Source organism: Sceloporus undulatus, chromosome 4 (assembly GCF_019175285.1).
Source record: "Sceloporus undulatus isolate JIND9_A2432 ecotype Alabama chromosome 4, SceUnd_v1.1, whole genome shotgun sequence".
In the NCBI taxonomy this organism is placed as follows: domain Eukaryota; kingdom Metazoa; phylum Chordata; class Lepidosauria; order Squamata; family Phrynosomatidae; genus Sceloporus; species Sceloporus undulatus.
The window spans coordinates 121,120,420-121,138,898 of NC_056525.1; positions in this window are offsets into that span (position 1 = coordinate 121,120,420).

The following is an 18,479-nucleotide window of genomic DNA, read 5'->3' on the forward strand; positions in this document are numbered from 1 at the left end:
AATAATAATAATAATAATAATAATAATAATAATAATAATAATAATAATAATAATGGTGATGATGATATTGAGAGGTCTTCTAGCACCTCTGAGACTCATTGAAAGAAAGAAGTTGGCAGCATGAGCTTTCCTAGACTTAAGCGTACTTCCACAGATGCATGGGAATTATAGTTTATTGTGGCACCAGAGCTCTCTCCCAAAACTACAATTCCCAGGGTTCCCTAGCCCACTTATTTATTCCAAAGTGCCATGCCCCTCTGGCTTTCTAGTAACAAACTCTGACAAACTCCCTAGCACTGAGCCAGGGGAGTTAAAGCGGTCTCAAACTGGATTATTTCTGCAGTATGGATCGAACCTTGAGCATTTTTAATAACTAAGGCCCAAAACACACTGCAGAAATAATCCAGTTTGAGACCGCTCTAACTGTCCTGGCTCAGTGCTAGGGAGTTTGACAGAGTTTGTTACTAGAAAGCCAGAGGGACATGGCACTTTGGAATAAATAAGTAGGTTTGGGGTTGCAGTTTGGGCACTCAGTCTCTAAAAGTTTCACCATCACTGTCCTAGGAAGTCATCTTGCGGTCAAAGTGAATTCCACACACACTCCACAATTTAATATAAATCAATATGCTCATAAAGCCCTGAAGCTTATAAGTCCAGAACTTGACAACAAATAAACCGATTAAGAACTCATGAAGATGAGATGATTTAAAAACAACAAACTAGCTAGACCTGATCCAGCAGCTGTAGTATATCCTGTCCGCACCAAACATTGTGCAGGAGGGTAGCAATGTTGTGAAAATAGCCTGTTTTCCACATTAAAGAAATGGAGGATCACTCTGTGTATCAATCCTATATGCATTCTTACAAAACAAATAGGGAGAAAATGGTCAGACACAAAGCGTTTGAAGCTCAAGAGACAGTGCTGCTGACACATATCCCACCTCTTTGGAGAGATCTCCATTAGCACTTTTTTGATGAAGCATTACCAGATCATCTAATTTTTTAACAAAGGGTCACAAAACACTAGTTGTGGGAGGTGGAAGTTATTTATAATGTCACAGGTGTTGCCAGGTAGAGTAACTGCAACACTAACAATGCCAAAATGCTTCCTTTCTGAGTAGTGGGAATCTATTGGAGGTGGGGGGGGGACGACAAGAATCCTTGTAACAAATATACTGGGCCTTGTGTGACATTTATGGATTTGATTATTTGCGGTTTTGATTAATATGTTCTCTCTAGGAATCTCTGCCAGATGTTGACCATAGAGTTGTGCTGGAAAATCTAGGCATTCATAGAGAAAACACTTCTCTAGGCATTTGCAGGCCCTCCAGCAAGATTCTGTGACCAACTTATGGGAAATGTTGACCACAGAGTTGCACTGGAGGACCTGGAGATTCCTAGAGAGGTGTTCTCTTAGGTATAAAGAAGAGTGTTTTATTATTTGCGGCTCTTCCACATTCACAGGGGTCCTTCATCCCTAACCCCAGCGAATGTGGAGGGACCACTGTATTGAACTACGTATTACAGCAATTCATTGAGTTAAAAAGATGGAGAACATCATGGCACTATTTTTTTTTTGCAGAAACATGATTCTGACACTAGAGGGCACTGATTCAACGTTAAAATAAAGCCTGGCAAAGGATAAAATACATATTGCTTTAAACAACATATGTAGCCGCATAATTAGAACTAGGGATAAACTGCAGATCCTGGTGGTGATCTTTGGTGAAAAAGCAGTATGGGCAAAAAGGAGCAACTTTCTCTCTTCTTGTCCCATAGTTCTGACATGGGTCAGAGCACCAGGCTGTGTGGTATGTGTTGCAACAGCATTTTGTTAAGAAAAGCATATAAATAGCCTATCTATATTTGAACACGTTGTTAGATGTAATGTGTAACTTGGCTCCAAGAGAGGAGTGGCAATTGTGTGGCCCTTCAGCTGTTGTACTGCAATTCCCAGCAGCCCTAGATAGCAAAGACATGGATGAGGGTTCACAGGAGTTGCCCTTCTGGAGGCCACACAATTCCTACCCCTGTTTGAAAATTGCCAGTCTTTTAAAATCGTTTTAAAATGTTGCCTGGGGAATCAGCGATGATAGAGATATACGTCCCAGATATCAGGAAGGCATCTTAACCCTTTCTAAGCCAACCAACCCCACCTTCGCTCCAGTACCTTCAGCAGTACCATTTATATTGGTGAATCAGCAGAGGGAAAGGGTTGAAACCTTTCTTCCTGCTATAGCTCCTATGAAAACTTCTTCCCCCTGCCTACACACCCTGGTGCTTTTTAAAGATGGAAATTACATAAGGAGTTCTAGTCCGACAGACTCCAACTTCATGTACTTTGGCAATAAATCATACACACTAAATTTTCTATTTGTGCCTCTGTTTTAAATGAAGGTTTTCTTTCTCTTACATTCAAGTGTGCATTTTAAGCCCAACCAAGAGTCTTGAACTACACAAGACAACTAAGAATAGTCAGTTAATCATAACATCTCAGACACCATGCTATGCATATTTATGTTTTACATCCTTACTTTTGCTGTTGCTCTTATGTGCTGACCTTAAGGGAAGCCTATCATGGGGTTCAGAGGAGGTTTGCCATTGCCTTCCGCTGAGGCTGAGAGTGTGTGACTTGCCCAAGGTCACCCAACGGGTTTCGTGGCTGAGCTGGGAATCGAAAACCCTGGTCTCTAGAGTCAAACCACTATGCCACACTATTCTCTTATACTTCTCTTTAAAACAGGTGCAGTGAGAATGAGTAGTTGTCCTGTCCCTCTTTAACAATGGGAATAAAGTTCAAGTTATGTGTGGAAATGCAGGATGTCATCCTAGATATGTATAGAAACCATCTGTTAGAATCCTGAAGTATTCTACCAGATGTATTCTAACTGTGGATGCTGGGGGATGGGTTGCACTTCGCATAGCTTGTAGAGATGGTGGTATTTAGTGCTAGGCTGGACCAGGTGTGGCAAAAAGACAGAAGTGGCAGTAAAATACAAGGGCCCAGTGTGGCATAATGGTTTGAGCATTGAAATACAACTCTCCAGACTAGAGATCAATTCCTGCTTGGCCATGAAACCCACTGGTGCTCTTGGGCAAGTCACATGCTCAGCCTCAGGGGAAGGCAATGGCAAAGCTCCTCTGAACAAATATTGCCATGATAGGTTCACCTGAAGGTTGCCATAAGTTGGAAACAACTTGAAGGCACACAACACACCAGTGGAAATCTACGATCCCCCACAAAATTCTGTAAATGAAGCAGAGAGGTTATGCAATCAAAGCCTGATCTGGAAGCAACTTCGTATTTAAAATGATGGAAGACTGTCACAGAAAACAATGGAAGGCAATAGTTCAGCTGTAGCAGTGCTGCCTTTATGTAATACCTGTGTATATTAATGATGTCTGTTTCAGAGACAGCAGCCAGTGTGGAAGGTGCCACGATTGAGGCGTTGGGCTGTCTGAGCCCCAGCACTTTCATAAGGCAAGCTGTCATGAAAAAACTAATCTTTCTGAGACTGTGCATATCAATTAGACACTCTTAATTGCCAAAATGAGTGATTTAAACTGAGAACTTGAAGCTTAAGTATAGTTATTTCATTTTATCTTTCTAGGGACATACATTTTTCTTACTAGCGTCAGGATTTAGCAGCCCTGGGGAATGTGGTCTTATATGACAGGAGGAGCCCAGTTCTGCCTACCGATAGCATAGTAGTAAATTTTCAAGTGCAGGGCCTTATTGTGGCAATTCCTACAGCAAGAGTCCAAAGAACAATCCAAACATCCAACAGAAATGTCTACCAGGAACAGTTTTCTACCGGGTTTATTTTTTTTAGTATAATTCATGGAAGATTCAGCCACCCCCAAATACTTTGTTTTAAAAATGGGGTAGCTCAGAGCAAAGCATTATTGCTGGGGAAGACCAATTTCCCCTTCCACCAACTGTGGGAATTGCTCCCAGACAGAACAGGGGAGTTCAAGAGGGTGGCAGGTGACATAATCATCCTTGCTAATAAAAAAGTCCCTGGTTTTTGAACCCATGAACCCTGGAGCCACTATACTTCTACTACCTGGCCTCTTGAAGCTCCTTTCACATGTCCGCAGTGCTTCTTCCAACACCAAACAATGGAGGAAATCAAGGCCAGCCCCAACAAGTCATAATGACTGGGGACTCCCAAATCAGTAGAGTGATGGATCAGCAATAACCTTTAAAGCCTGACCTTTATAGGAGCTGTCCAAGGTGCTGAAACAATTTGGGAGCTAGGGTTCAATATCTTTGGTGGTTCCATTCAACACCTGGATTATTTGTTGTTAAATGCCTTCAAGTTGACTCTGAATCATGGTGACCTTATGTATGAGAGACCTCCAAGTCACACTATCCTCAAGTGCACTTCTCAGTTTCTGCAGATTCATGGCTGTATCTGAATGGGGCTGCATCTGCACTGCAGAAATAATCCAGTTTGACACTGCTTTATCTGCCATGATACCATGCTATGGGATTCTGGCAATTGTAGTTTAGTGCAGCATGAGAGATATCTGAGAGAAAGGGCTAAACGTCTCACAAAACTAAAAATTCCAGAATTACATAACACCGAGTCATGGCAGTTAAAGTGGTGTCAAATTGGATTATTTCTGCAGTGCAGATGCAGGCTGAATATATCCATCTGGAATGTGGTCTTCCTCTTTTTCTATTGCCCTCCATTTTACCCAGCATTATAGCATTTTCTAGTGAGTCCTTTCTTCTCGTGATATGGCCAAAATAGAACAACCTCAGATTAGTCATCTTTGCTTCCATGGAGAGTTTGGGTCTGATCTTCTCTAGAATCCATTCCACTGGTCTTTTTAGCAGTCCAGAGTATTCTCAGGACTATTCTCCTGGATTATAACCCAGTATAGTTTACCATCTCACTGACAGGGAAGTTGCCAGCTATCACTATCGCTGGCAACAGGCCCAATGAGGCAGCCACCTCAGGCAACACATTTGTGGTTAAGAAAATAGTTAGTGGCTTAACCGGCCATAACTGTATTTGTACTGCACTTCTAAAGATGGGAAAAGGTGCTTAAGGGGCCTTTGTGCCTCTTGGGTCTAAGTACAATGGTTGGCCTTGAGTACTACACCTTAACTTGAGTAATTTGAGAGGGGGCACCTATAAAGCCCTGCATGGGCTTTTTGTAGAAAAACATCCTGGGCCAGACCCAAAAGGAGATCAGAGTGGGGAAAGTGTGGCCCATGGAGTCACTGTTCCCCTTTTTTGTGTCATTCCCCCCCAAACAGAATATGGCACAAAAACACTCAAACTGTCACAAAGAAACATGGTGGTTTGCATCACATTGCCCCCCCTTCTACTACCACCAACTTCCCTATGCAAAAAAAAAAAAACAGCACTTTTGGGCCAAAAGTCAAAATCAGAAGTGATGAGTTACACCATTTCCAGTTATACTGGGAGCAATGCTGCAGCTTTTAGGGGAAGAATGGTTCCTGCCTCCTCACAGTTGCCTTCCCATGACTTAGATGTTTCTCCCATGGTTGTGGGGCACTCTTGCAAAACCTCATAGTAGCATGTAAGCATAATTCATGCATGTAGCATGTCCACTGCAGCATAGTGTGCATTTTGCTTCCACATGTGCATAGATGCTTTGTTCCTGAGCATCACATTTGCTGATACCTGAAAAGCTGAAGAAAAACCTTGAAGTTGGACAATACAATAATGTACAATAGAAGATTGTACTCGCCCCCCCCCCCCCCCGCCCATGAAGCAGATCTTCAAAAGGTTTATTTTGTGATTACAACTTCCCAAATCCCTCCATTAGCCCACAGTGGTCTGCAACATTCTAGAAGTAGTAGTCCAATATGTAATGTTTCCAAGCACTGGATTATGAAGATCAGGGCCACACAGCAATATGGAAAGTGAAAGACCCATGTATATCCCCACCCAGCCCCCCGGCCACCTCCCTTTTTTGCAAATGGTCTTCTTTCCATATTCTTTGGTGCTGCTTAGTGACAAATACCAGCAGATGCCAGCTTCAATTAGTCTACTTAACTAGCATTGTACAGAAACCATGTAATTGGGCGCCTGACTGTACTCATGCACCAAAGTTTGCAGACACGCTGGGGACTGGGAAAGTGAATCACATTTTAAATAGATACCTTGCTTGCTGCTCACTGTGGCAAACAGATGGAATAATTGCTGTTCTTACATTCTAATAAGGTATGTGTTAATTAGAATGAAATGAGCAAACGTTCTGGTGTCAGTGCATGCTACTAAGTGCACAAAAATAAATAAACCATGCAAGTTCAAGTAAAAGGATGAAGGATAGCAGGAGTTCATTTGGATTAAAGCTGAAGGAAATGTAAAAAAAGGCCTTTTGATACCCCAGTTGTGGTCATGTCATAAAATCAGGTATAGAAAAAGCATCATTTTCTGTCTGGATTTGGCTCTTTGGCCAACTGAAAGCTTTTGAAGATGCTCAGCAGAAAACCTTAGACCACATATAATGTATACTTATTCTGGCTTTGAGTGCTATGCCTCCTATAGTGGAGTGAGGGACCAGGTGCCACTCTTCCTGTAACAACAAACCATTTTTGGCCAGCCCTGAAGATAAAGGCTAGCAATATTTGTGGTATGCCTTTGTAGAGAAGGTATACCTTTGTAGAACAATGGTGTGGAAGATGAGCAGGAGGGATGTGTCTTGCACTCATGACCTGCTCCTGGGCTTCCCATGGGCAACAAAGAGAACAGCATTCTCTGAAGATGCCAGCCACAGGAATAAACATTTCTAGAACATGGCCACATAGCCTGAAACTCCCCCACAAAAACTAACAAAGGCCCCATACAGACAGGCCAAAATAAAGCTGTTTCGGGTCACTTTGGAAGTATGCTGTTTAAATGATGCATGCGTCCTAAGAGTCTGGAAGCTGCGCCAAAGCTGCACTCCAGTCCTTAGGATTGGATCGTGGCTTTGGTGCGGCTTCCAGACTCTTAGGAACCATGCATCATTTAACAGCATACTTCCAAAGTGACCCGAAGCAGCTTTATTTTGGCCTGTTTGTATGGGGCCAAAGAGACTGTTGGTCTGATTTAGCACAGTTATTCTTGTTCCTATGCTTGCTCTTTATTTAAGGTGTGGGGTGGGAAGAGAATACTTACAGTATTAAATCCCCCCCCCATGTCATCCGCTGATAGGATTTTGTTAGTGCTTTTGTTATATAATACATTTTTGCAGATATCATCAAACAGTGGATATGACTGCCTTGATGAATCCATATTTTTAGAAAAATCAGTATTGCTGTCCTGCGCCCAAAAGATGGCATATCACATGCATTTCAATGCTCTTTTCCCAAGTAACAATGTATAATTTAAAGCTTCCCTCCCTCCCAGCATATCTTCAATCACTGTTTTCTCCCCCACCCCTCGCTCGCCCCTTTTATCTGTCAGTGCTCCCTGATGGAATGAAAAGTGACAGGCTGTAATTTTATTTTCTCCTTGAAATTCTGGTTCTGAAATGATAGAGAAGGTTTAATTCCAAGGGCTCCTCAGGATTAAATGGTGACTCATTTGGAAAGCTGTATATAGAAAGGGGGGGGGGGGCAACCATGGGATGTCTCTTATTTGGGGAAAGATTTCTCCTTTTTGGAGAAAAACTGCCTCAGGGGTGTAATATCAAAGGATGTTACAAGAGCCCAAGCCCTGGCCCTCTTTGGTTTCAAAGTAATTATTTTAAACAGCCAGAATTTAATTCAGTTGATCAAATAGGAAGTGAACCTGCTTCTGTTCTCAGGGTTATGGTCAGAGAATTCAAAGACCCTTGAATGTCTGATAAACACTCAGCACTGGGGTTTCTGTTAACCTGATTTAAATTATCCCTTCCCTGAGGGAAAGAGAAAGTGTTCAGAAGAATTACAACCCTAGGATCAAAAATAACATTCCCAACATAGGAAAGAAGGTAGCTAAATCTCGTATTCATCCCTGTTGAAACCCTTAAGGCACTAATTACCCTGAAATTGCCCTATAGCTCTATATTCTACTTGAACTGCTACAGCGAGATCTTATGGAATCCTAGGGTTGTGGTTTTTGATATATACTTCATTTAGGAAAATTTAATTATCGGAGCCTTCAATAGCCCCATGACTAATTGTGACATATGAAGCCGGGACGCAATCAAATATTAGATTGCAAAGGAAGTATCTTTTTGTTTTGCAAATAGATGTTAAATTTCCTGGACTTTGAGGATCTCCCAATAGCCACAGGGCCAGAAAAAGGTGGTGCCAGCCTGCAGGATATAACCCTCCATACCATCTGAACTGAGAGCAAAAGCCGCAACATGCAGGCCTAGAACTAACATCTTCAATTTTTTCCCCCTTTATGGTTTTTCACACCTTGACCGATGAAGAAGCTAATGGAGCTTCGGAAGTTTGCAACATGTATATTGTGCATTTTGGTTAGTCCAATAAAGGTATCACTGTTTGGTGGATTCTTGATGTTATTGGATTTGCTGTACGGCCAACACGGCTACCTCTGAATGTTTTCTATCTGCAGTAGGAACTCTTATGACAAATGCTTTTCCTTTCATGCTTTGGGAGATATATACATATTGGATCCCTTTCATGAGTTCCTTGTGGATCCAAAGTAATTCCACCACCAGCCCCTTGCAAAAGGATACTGCAGCCTTGAAAATCCATCCTTTGATTTTGTCTCTAAGGGTTTTTTCAGAAAACGGGGCCACTGATACATCAAACTAGCTAGTAGCTTGTGTTTAATTATGCTACATTAAAGTTAATCTTATTACTCCTCCAGGAGCCAGTGTTTCTCCAAGGAATAGTGCATATTCTGCTCTCTAGTGGGCCTGGGTAGCGCATTCCATAGATAGATTTTGTCTCATCAGCATTATCAAGATGATGGAGGGCATTACTGTACTAGATTTCCTCTAACTCAAAAGCGCCTTTCACAGTTGGTCTCAGATGAGACGTGCTGAATGGTGTGAGGATTTATGGAAAGAGGGCTGTGGCGGAGGATTATTGAGTTTATATTGTGTGGAGCAACTGTTAATAGCCAAATACTAATATCTACACATCTATGCACAATCCAGAACAACTGTATCTTAAAGCTACTTAACACTGCAGGCCCAGTATCTTAAAATAGATGGCCCAAGAGATTTTAAAAATGTTATTTCTTACTAGAATCAGCTTAATACTAAGAAGTTACATTAAAGTGATAAATTTTGTAGTACTTCGCAGTTTACTGATCAGGAATGAGGAATAAGCAATCTTTTAAATATGATTTTTAAAATGCAATTGAGAATAATAACTGGATATAGTAGTAGTGGTACCTGATCCACAAAATTCTGTAATGGTCTGAATAACTTTTGATCGGAACCCTTTGATCTTTTGACTTTTACCTCATACGAAGAAAGTTGGCCTGTCATGTGCACATCTCCAACACTGTATGTGATTCTAATTATACTAATTCTCTTTGAGGAAAGATACCAAGAAAAATCAATGGTTGGTCAAGAAATCAGAAGAACATTAGGGCCAAGATCCTGCATCAGAGGCTGGAATTCGTAACTTGATGATGATGTACCTATATTCCTTCTAGAGAATTGCAGTTACAGTATGTGTATCTGTGAGTTCTGTGCTATGTCCTGTTCCCCTTGTACAACCAGACCCATAGCATTCTGGTACCCATTATGCAATAGGTCCAATAGCACTCCGATGTTCATTGTGCAATGGGATCCATGGTGCAACAGCCATGCTGTGGGCTCTGTTAATAGTCCCAAAGGTGTGGCTACATCTCTGCGCCTCTCCTGAGAATATGAACATTATGCAACATTGCAACTCACCTTTACTTGATTGTGGGTAAGTTTACAATGACATAAATGCAAAGCAGGATACAGGCCTAGGATTTGAAAGGGCAGCTGTGAAGGAATTAGATAAGAGCCTTAAGTGTAAAAATATATAATTGAATAACAATGTCAGGATAAACCATGTTACAGTATTTCCAGTTTATATATACAGTTCTGGCAGTTGGGAAGTAGGAAAACTAATAAGAAGAGAATCAACTCATTTGAGGTGTGGTGCTGGAGGAGAGTTTTGTGGATACCATGCCAAAAAGACAAATAAATGGGTCCAAGAATAAATCAAGCCTGAATTATCACTTAAACTGTGGCTATCATACTTTGGACACAACATGACACAACATGATTCATTGGAAAAGATGATAATGCTACGTAAAGTTGAAGGCTGTAGGAAAAGAGGAAGACCGCATTACAGTTAGATTGACTGAATCAAAGGAGCCACAGCCCTTTGTTTGCAAGACCTGAGCACAGCTATCAACAACCAGGGCCTTTGATGGTATTTCATCCATAAGGCTGCCATAAGTCAAATCCAAATTGAAGACAGTTAAAAATAAAGCAAAAGCGTAAGTTATCATGGCCTTTCTTAGAATGTATTTCATATCGTTTAAGTCAGCCTTCTCCAAACTGAATGTTTCTGGGTACAACAGACTTTTAACTTCCATTAGCCTCAGCCAGCATGGCTAATAGCCAGTGATAATGGGGGCAATAGTCCAAAACTTGTGGAGGGCACCAGATTGGAGAAGCCTGATCCAAAATGACTTTCGGAGCTATGTGCTTTAAAGCAAAAAACTGCTTCCCTTTTCAATCCCTTCACATTTGCTAAGTAGGCCAGATGCCTCTGGGCTAGAGCTCAAGAGGCTATTAAAACAACTGTCAGCTGAGAAAAGTCTCAAACTGACACCTTGCTGTGAAAGATGCACTCTGCTTTGAGACTCTGAGTTGGGCAGATGCAAATGACATCAGTATTTCTTCCCTTTGCAGTGGATGACACCTGTAACAATCCTCTGAGCTCGTTAGTTAGAAGAATCATTAGGGTTTCTATATTTGCAGACAAGTGTCATGTCTGTTTCTCAGACAAGTCTTTTCTGTCTCTGTAGGGACTCTCTAAAAATGAATTCAATTCAGTTTTGAGAAGAAAAGTCTCTTAAGTACTTCAACAGAAGATATTTTGTCAGAAATAACTGGGGATTTAAGTACTTTCAGAGCCTGGGATTGCCTAGTGTTGTAATAACACTGGTCCACTCCTCAGTGCAGATGACAGGACTGGCTCACCTCTATTAAAAAACTAAACATTTCCACCCTGATCCACTAAGCACATGGTGTGCTTGAAAACATACATCAGTTCCTTTGCTCAACTGCAAGCAGCACAGATAAACTAGACACAGGCTGATTTTGCCTTGTAGAAATAATGCATTTTGACACCATTTTAACTGCCATGGCTGGGATTTATAGTTGTGTTGTGGCACCGGCAGTTGCTGATAGAGAAGGCTAAATATCTCACAAGTCTCAGAATTTTGTTGTTATCTGCCTCGATCCCCCAAATAGAAGAAGCGGGATATAAATAAAAAAATATTGTTGTTGTTGTTGTTATTATTATTAATACAGACAGCTATGGCAGTTACACACGCCAAACTGCATTATTTCTGCAGAGCAGATGCAGCCCAGCCACAAATGTGGAAGAGGCACACTGATAGGATGTACAGGAAAGACTGAGTAAAATGGTGACAGCAAAACCAGCACTGATGCAAGCTACTTGATCAGGTTGTAATCCACTGGTTGCATCTGACATGATATGAATGCTGGGTTACTCGGAAGGAGGCTTGAGACTGATACCTGGAGCATAACAGCTCTGGAGCACACAACCTCCTTGTTAAAACAGCTCCATTGGCTGCCGGTGTGTTTCTGGGCACGATTCAAAGTGCTGGTTTTGACCCATGAAGACCTATATGGCTCAGGTGCAGGTTATTTGAAGGACTGTATTCTCCCTTAAAAACCTATCCACGATCTTTTGGGGGGCTTAATTCCCTCTGTCCCACCACCCTCACAGGTACATTTGGTGGGAACACTGGAGAGCAAATTCTTAATGGCTCCCACAAGCTTTGGAATGCCCTTCCGGTGGGGTTAGACTGGCACCCTCACTACACTCTTTCCGAAAACAGGTGAAGACCTTCCTTTTTTGACAGACCTTTGAGGACTGATTAATTAAGTGACATAGGCCTTGTACAATATACTGGATTTTCTATCTGGCCGTTTTGTTTATGCTATTAACTGGCTTTAATTTTTTTATAGTTTAATCAGTTTTTATAGTTTATTAAACTATAAAAACTATAGTTTTTATAGTTTAACTTTTAAACTTTTGTATTTTGGATATTTTTAAGCATGTTTTTTTTAAAGTTGTTGTAAGCTGCTTTGCGTCCCAAACCTGAAGAAAGGGCACAATATAAATAAATATAGGAACAACAACAGCTACAGTGGAGCCCCAAAAAGTCTCACAGGCTGCTTTTTCTGGATAAATATTTGAGATTTTTCTCATTTTACCCTTCCCATAGAAAAAAAAAAAGAGAGAGAAAGACCACACTGAACAATTTTCTTGAGCTTATTTATGAGGCGGTCATCTATTATTCTTCACAATGCCATTGAAAATCACAATGGGTTTGGACCCCTCAATGTGAGAACAGAATCTGCAGCTCAGCCACCATACCAATCTTTGTGATGCAGGCCAGTATAAAATCCCAGTAAGAACACTGACAGTACACCTAGATACTGAGGACACCCAGAAACTATATCAGAGTGTGTGACCTTCCTACCAATTTGGAGCAACTGGATACTAAAGAACAAATAAAAGTTGGGATAACTAGCGCTGATGTAAGCCAGCTTTAGATGTAAGTCCCTTGGAGCCAGGTTCCTGTCAGCTTTTATTTTAAACTCAGAAGCAGCAGCATCACTACTTGCCATTCAGCAACCAACATGTCTGTCCTATACTCCACTCAGCAAGCATCCTGGAGGCAGGAAGTTATAATGTAAGAACTGTCAAGCAGTCAGTTGAGGTCAGTCACAGATTATCCAACAAGATGGAAGGCAAAACAAAAGGATGAACATCAGCCGGTCCAGGAGTCATTATAACAAGTCAGCAATACCAGAAGCCAGCGAGGAGTAAACAAAGCCGTCAAAGCAAGGCCAGTCCAAGGTCAAGAAAATACAAGTGCCAGTGTACAATCAATCACCCAGATAAGATAGTTGTGAACAACAAGACACTGAGGGCTGCTGAGGCATTTATAGGCAGGTGCCTCAACAATAACAGGTGCCTAATTAATCAGCATTTTCCATTTAACAGCTGCTGGGATCATTGTTTATCTCTTCATTGCTCAGCAAAGGATATGGCCATGTCTTCTGGGTCTTCAGCATCCTCATCCTTTGACACCTCCTTCTGAGAAGAAGGGACCCCTACTGCCTCAGCCCCTGACTTTTGGGATTCAGAGAGACCTTCATTGTCAGAAGCAGCAGATTGCGGGCAAGTTGCCTCCTTCTCCGCTTTGTCTGAATCTTCCAGAGGGCAAATTATGGCAATGTCTCGGTACATCTTCCCACCCTGAGAAGCATTCCCAGGTCCTGCAGAACATCCATCCACCCGACATCCATCCATGATGTTTGCTTCTTTCAAGCCCTGCCCGGGGCTTAGTTAATTTAAATCCCTCTTGTAAGAGGAAACCACGCAAGACTTGTTGCAGTAAATGGTGGTCATGTGCAAGTGCCACCTTGGTGATGGTACTCTTTGGATACATCTGGTTGTCACTTGTTTCCCTATTTCTTTGGAACATATCCTTCATTTTTCTATTGTTAATTTTCATCAGTCCCATTGGGCAACTACTGCCCTGGTTTCCAAAATAACAAATGCACAGAGGTAATTAATCCTGCATATAAAGATGTTCATTTGGAAAACATTCCCGCTCTTCCCTTCCCACTAAACAACATGTTCCTGTCAGTTTGTGACTGTCACTTTGACATGTTACTGTTTTCAGGATTGGCTTCTTGTTTACAACACATTGCAAAGTAACTGGCATTTATATTTTTAACAAGTAACACTGAGAACATGGCAGACCTCTCTCAAATTGCTAGTAATTACGAGATGTCACTGCTGCTAATGGAGTTAAAACATTGTTTGGATATGTAAAAGGCTGGCACAAACTCCCCTGCTTCAGCAGTAGAAAGCCGCATAAAATAGGAGACAGAGAGCATCTCAGGATTTCAGGATTTCCTAGTGTTTGGGGCTTTGATACAGGGCATTCATTCATTCATTCATTCAATCAAACAATCATTGGATTTATATCCCACCTTTCCTCCAAAATGGGATTCAAGCTTTCATGTTGTGACCTCATCCACAAGATTCCTTAGAAGCATACCCTTTAACTATTGCACTTTGGTAGGGTGACTTGCAGCAGTCTGCAGTCCCACTTTCTCAGCTGCTTTTAAAGTGTTCCAGTTTCTTTTTCTTCTTCCTTTCCTCCTTCATTCTCAGTTGCTGTAAACTGAATTCAAAGTGCAAGAGTAGCTTGTATTCAAGTAACGCTGCAAGAGGAGGGGGAAGTCCCCTTACTGCACTTACCAGTAGGCACTTTTTAATTTTTTCAGAACTTCCTAAATTCAGTATAAAAATTCTAAGGTTTCTCTGCTTAAAATAGTGCTTTGTGTGATCTTCCACATTAATAAACTTAGCACTTTTGTTGTCTGCCCACACTCTTTTGACCCAATGTTCCTTGTCCACACACTTCCCCATTTTTTTCCTGTGAACTGTTGGGGTGTTTGCGGAAACCATAAGACTTTGGAAAGTCTGCTGAGAAGAAGCGGTGCACAAGAAAGTGGGTGCCAATCCTCCCACTGCCCACTATATTTTCTCCTACCCCTTCCTGTCCTATCCAGCTTTCCTCTTGGTTGGAAATCCAGATGTGTTTTTCTGTGAATGGAGAGAAACTGACATGGGAGGGACTGAAACTGCTTAGGGAAAATATTGGGCTCTCCTTCCTTTGCTCATTGCTTCTCTCGTGCAAGTTGCCATTTGCTATTGCTTTATAGAAGAAAAGCCAATCCTCAGTCTGGGAAATGTATTTAACTTTGCCATGTGTACTGATGAATTGGAAGCATTAGTAGGGAAACTGGCAAGAAAAATAATGCAGATATGTTACACAACATGGAACTGCATCCCCTTCCACTGTGAGGACATCATTATCGTCATCGGTGTCATCATCATAATCTTCACCATCATCATCACCACCACTATCACTGGTTTCACAGTCTACCTGGTATTACCAGTTAGAGTTTCAGATCATCAATGGTTTGGATTCTGTTGAGATATCATTGGACAATGTGCCATGTTCCAAGGAGTGTTGCTTTTGGAAATTGCTCCATTCATTTGTTTAAGGAGTCCATTTGGAATTATTTCCAGAACACTTATCACTACAGAATGCACAGTTGTTTTCTATTATTAGTACTAGTATTACTGCATTATTGTTGTTGTTGTTATGTGCCTTCAAGTTGTTTCTGATTTATGGCAACCCTAAGGCAAACCTATCATTGGGTTGTCTTGGCACAATTTCTTCATAGGGGGTTTGCCACTGCCTTCTCCTGAGGCTGAGAGCATGTGACTTATTGAAGGTCAACCAGTGGGTTTCATGGCCAAGCTGGGAATCAAACCCTGGTCTCCAGAGTCATAGTCCAACACTCAAACCAATATTCTACATTGACTACATCTTTAATAACATGTTTCTATCCCACTTCCTCTCCCAGATTGGAACTCAAAGCTGCTTACAAAAATTAAAAGAAATACAGGTGAAAAACACATCTAAAAACATACAAAACGTTTTTGTTAAAATGTCATTAGACCGTGAACAGAATTAAAACACATCAGTCAAAAAGGCAAGAAATAAAAACATCTCAGCACACTGTTAAAAGCCCTTTCCTTATAAACAGTCTGTTCGAATTTATTTTAAGTCTTTACTTGCCAATAGAAAGACAACATGCAGCAGAAGAAGTGAATATTCCAGACAGTGGAATTCAAATTCTCCTTAGCAGTTATATGGCAGGAAGAGAGGTGACAAGCATTCAAAAGAAAAATGAAGTGCTGGCTGCCCACTCTGCTATTGTTATTTTAAGTTCAGAATTTATGTTTTGGCAACCAGGAGTATTGGTTGAATCATATTGAGAGACATATTCAGGGTAAATAGGGATGCTTGTATGAATAGTTTGTTCTACTGGGAATATAGAGGTCATACATATAAAGGAAATGGAAACTGGCTGCTCAGGCCAAAACGTTTATTAGTGGAGCCAGCAGCCTTGTTAGACCTTCCTATGAAGGTATAAACTCCAAGGGAGTGTAGCGATGGGAGAGGAAAAGGGGAATGGACACAAAACTGGATTCAGTCACAGGAGAAAATTTGAGTCAGAAGCATCGTCTGCCTTGTTTCTGGCAACTGAGCAACCTGTTGAGATCCAATGTAAGACCAAACATGGCTTTCCATTCATTTTTAACTGTAATCATGCACATATAAGTCTACTTTTGTTCAGCAACATGTCCCAGGAGAAATTTTAGTTTAAAATGGAAACATACTAAGTTTGAAAGGACTGTACCAGATAGATGAGAAGGAGGGACAAGCAACACACCGTGGCTCCTCATTCTTCTGGAATTACACTATCACCAAGTTGAAAGGGACTGAAAAAGCCATCTACTGTAGTTCAACCCTCTGCCATACAGAAATGCATAATGAAAGCATTCCCAAAACTTGACTATCCAATCTTTGTATAAAGACCTCTGAAAAAGGAGAGTCTACCACCTTCTGGGGCAACTAATTCCACTGGTCAAAAGCTATTAGGAAGTTCTTTCTAAGATTCAGATTGACTCTTTTGTCTTGCAATTTGAATCAGATGGCTTATGTTTTAGTCTCTGGAGCTAGAAAACAAGATACCTCCAATTTTTACCTGACATCTTTTCAGATATTCAAAGATGGCTATCATGTCACCTCTCAGTCTTCTCGTCTACATGCTAAATATACTCAGCTCTCCAAGTTGTTCTTCACAGAGCAGAGGTGGGCAAAGTGTGGCTTGTGGACCACATGCAACCACTGGGGCCATTTTTGTGAGCCCCAGGATCCCATGCACTGGAGGGAATCTGACGGGCATTTCTGCTAAGTTTGGAGGCCTCATGGGCCACCCAAGGATCAAATACATTTTTTGCTGTTTTTTCCCCCAAAACAATTTTTGCCCTGAAATGTACACTGGGGTGCATGTCCACCATGTTTTGTGGGTCCCCTATGGCAATTAAGGCCCAGGAGTGGCCTTTTTTGAAATCCAAAACATGATGAAAATGCCTCCATACCTCCTATAGGGGTTAGGGGGCTTTTGTTTATTTATTGAAGGAGATAATGCAGTCCCCTAGCCTTCCATAGTTTCCCATCGCTATCATAGAAGATGGTTTCAGGACCTTTCAACATCTTGATTGCCCACCTCTGAACATGTTTCAGCTTATCAATACCCTTCTTAAACTGTGGTAGCAAACCACTTAGGGATTGCTAGTTCACTGATAAGTGAACAAACGTACTTGCTATTACTACCTGCTATTGGTGGCCAGAATTGGACACAGGATTCATAGCCTCCAACTGTTCTGTTTTGGCACTGAAAGTCCTGATTAATGTCATTCCACTTTTCAGATGCTTTAAAATGCAGAGGCTTTATCATGCCATATGAAATAATGTCCTTAACAGCTTCAGCACCTTTTATGACAGAGCAATTAATTACAAAACTCCAGGAATACTAAAGACATCTTGTAACACTTGAAAAGCCGAGACAGAATGCATAAGCATGCCTGCCACCCTGTGCATCTTGCTGGTGACTGATGTGTGTCTGTGTGTGCCTTCAAGTAAATTGTTATCTTATGATGATCCTATGAATTTTCTGGGGTTTCTTAAGCAAGGAATACTCAGAAGTGGTTTTGCCAGTTCTGTCCTCTGAAATATAGCCTACAATAAGGAAGTGTATATATCACCATGCTTTTGCTAATAGAACTTGGAGAACAGAATGCTTAACCTTTCCCTACTCCAAATCCCCAGTGATAACTTCCCCTGCCACCATGGGTTCCAAAAAAGTGGATACATGCTTTTGCATCATCATCATCATCATCATCATCATCATCATCATCATCATCATCACCATCATCATCATCACCATCTGGTTATGGGGTACAGAATAAATGCATATTGTTCAATTTTGCCACTTTGGATAGTTCTGATTAATCTTCTGTTGTTTCACTTTTTCAACTGCTTCAACAATGTAAATTTCTTTCTTCTCTTCCTCCCACTTTCCCCCTTCGTCTTTTGCTTATTTGTTTTCAGTTTATAACAGAGGGAGAGGGGTCTTGCCCTTCTTACTAGTATTAAGCAAAGAAGAAGAAGAAACAACAACAGCTATTGCCGCAGTTCTTTCCAAGCTTGGTGATTTTTCCCCATTAATGATTTTTGTCCCCTTTATCACACTCTAATGCCACTTGGCCCCACATATCCTGATTTTCATCTATGAAATGTTGAGAGTGTATAGAAATGGGCTATATAGAGCAGGGAAGTATTGGGTAGGTAAGAGTTGAAAAA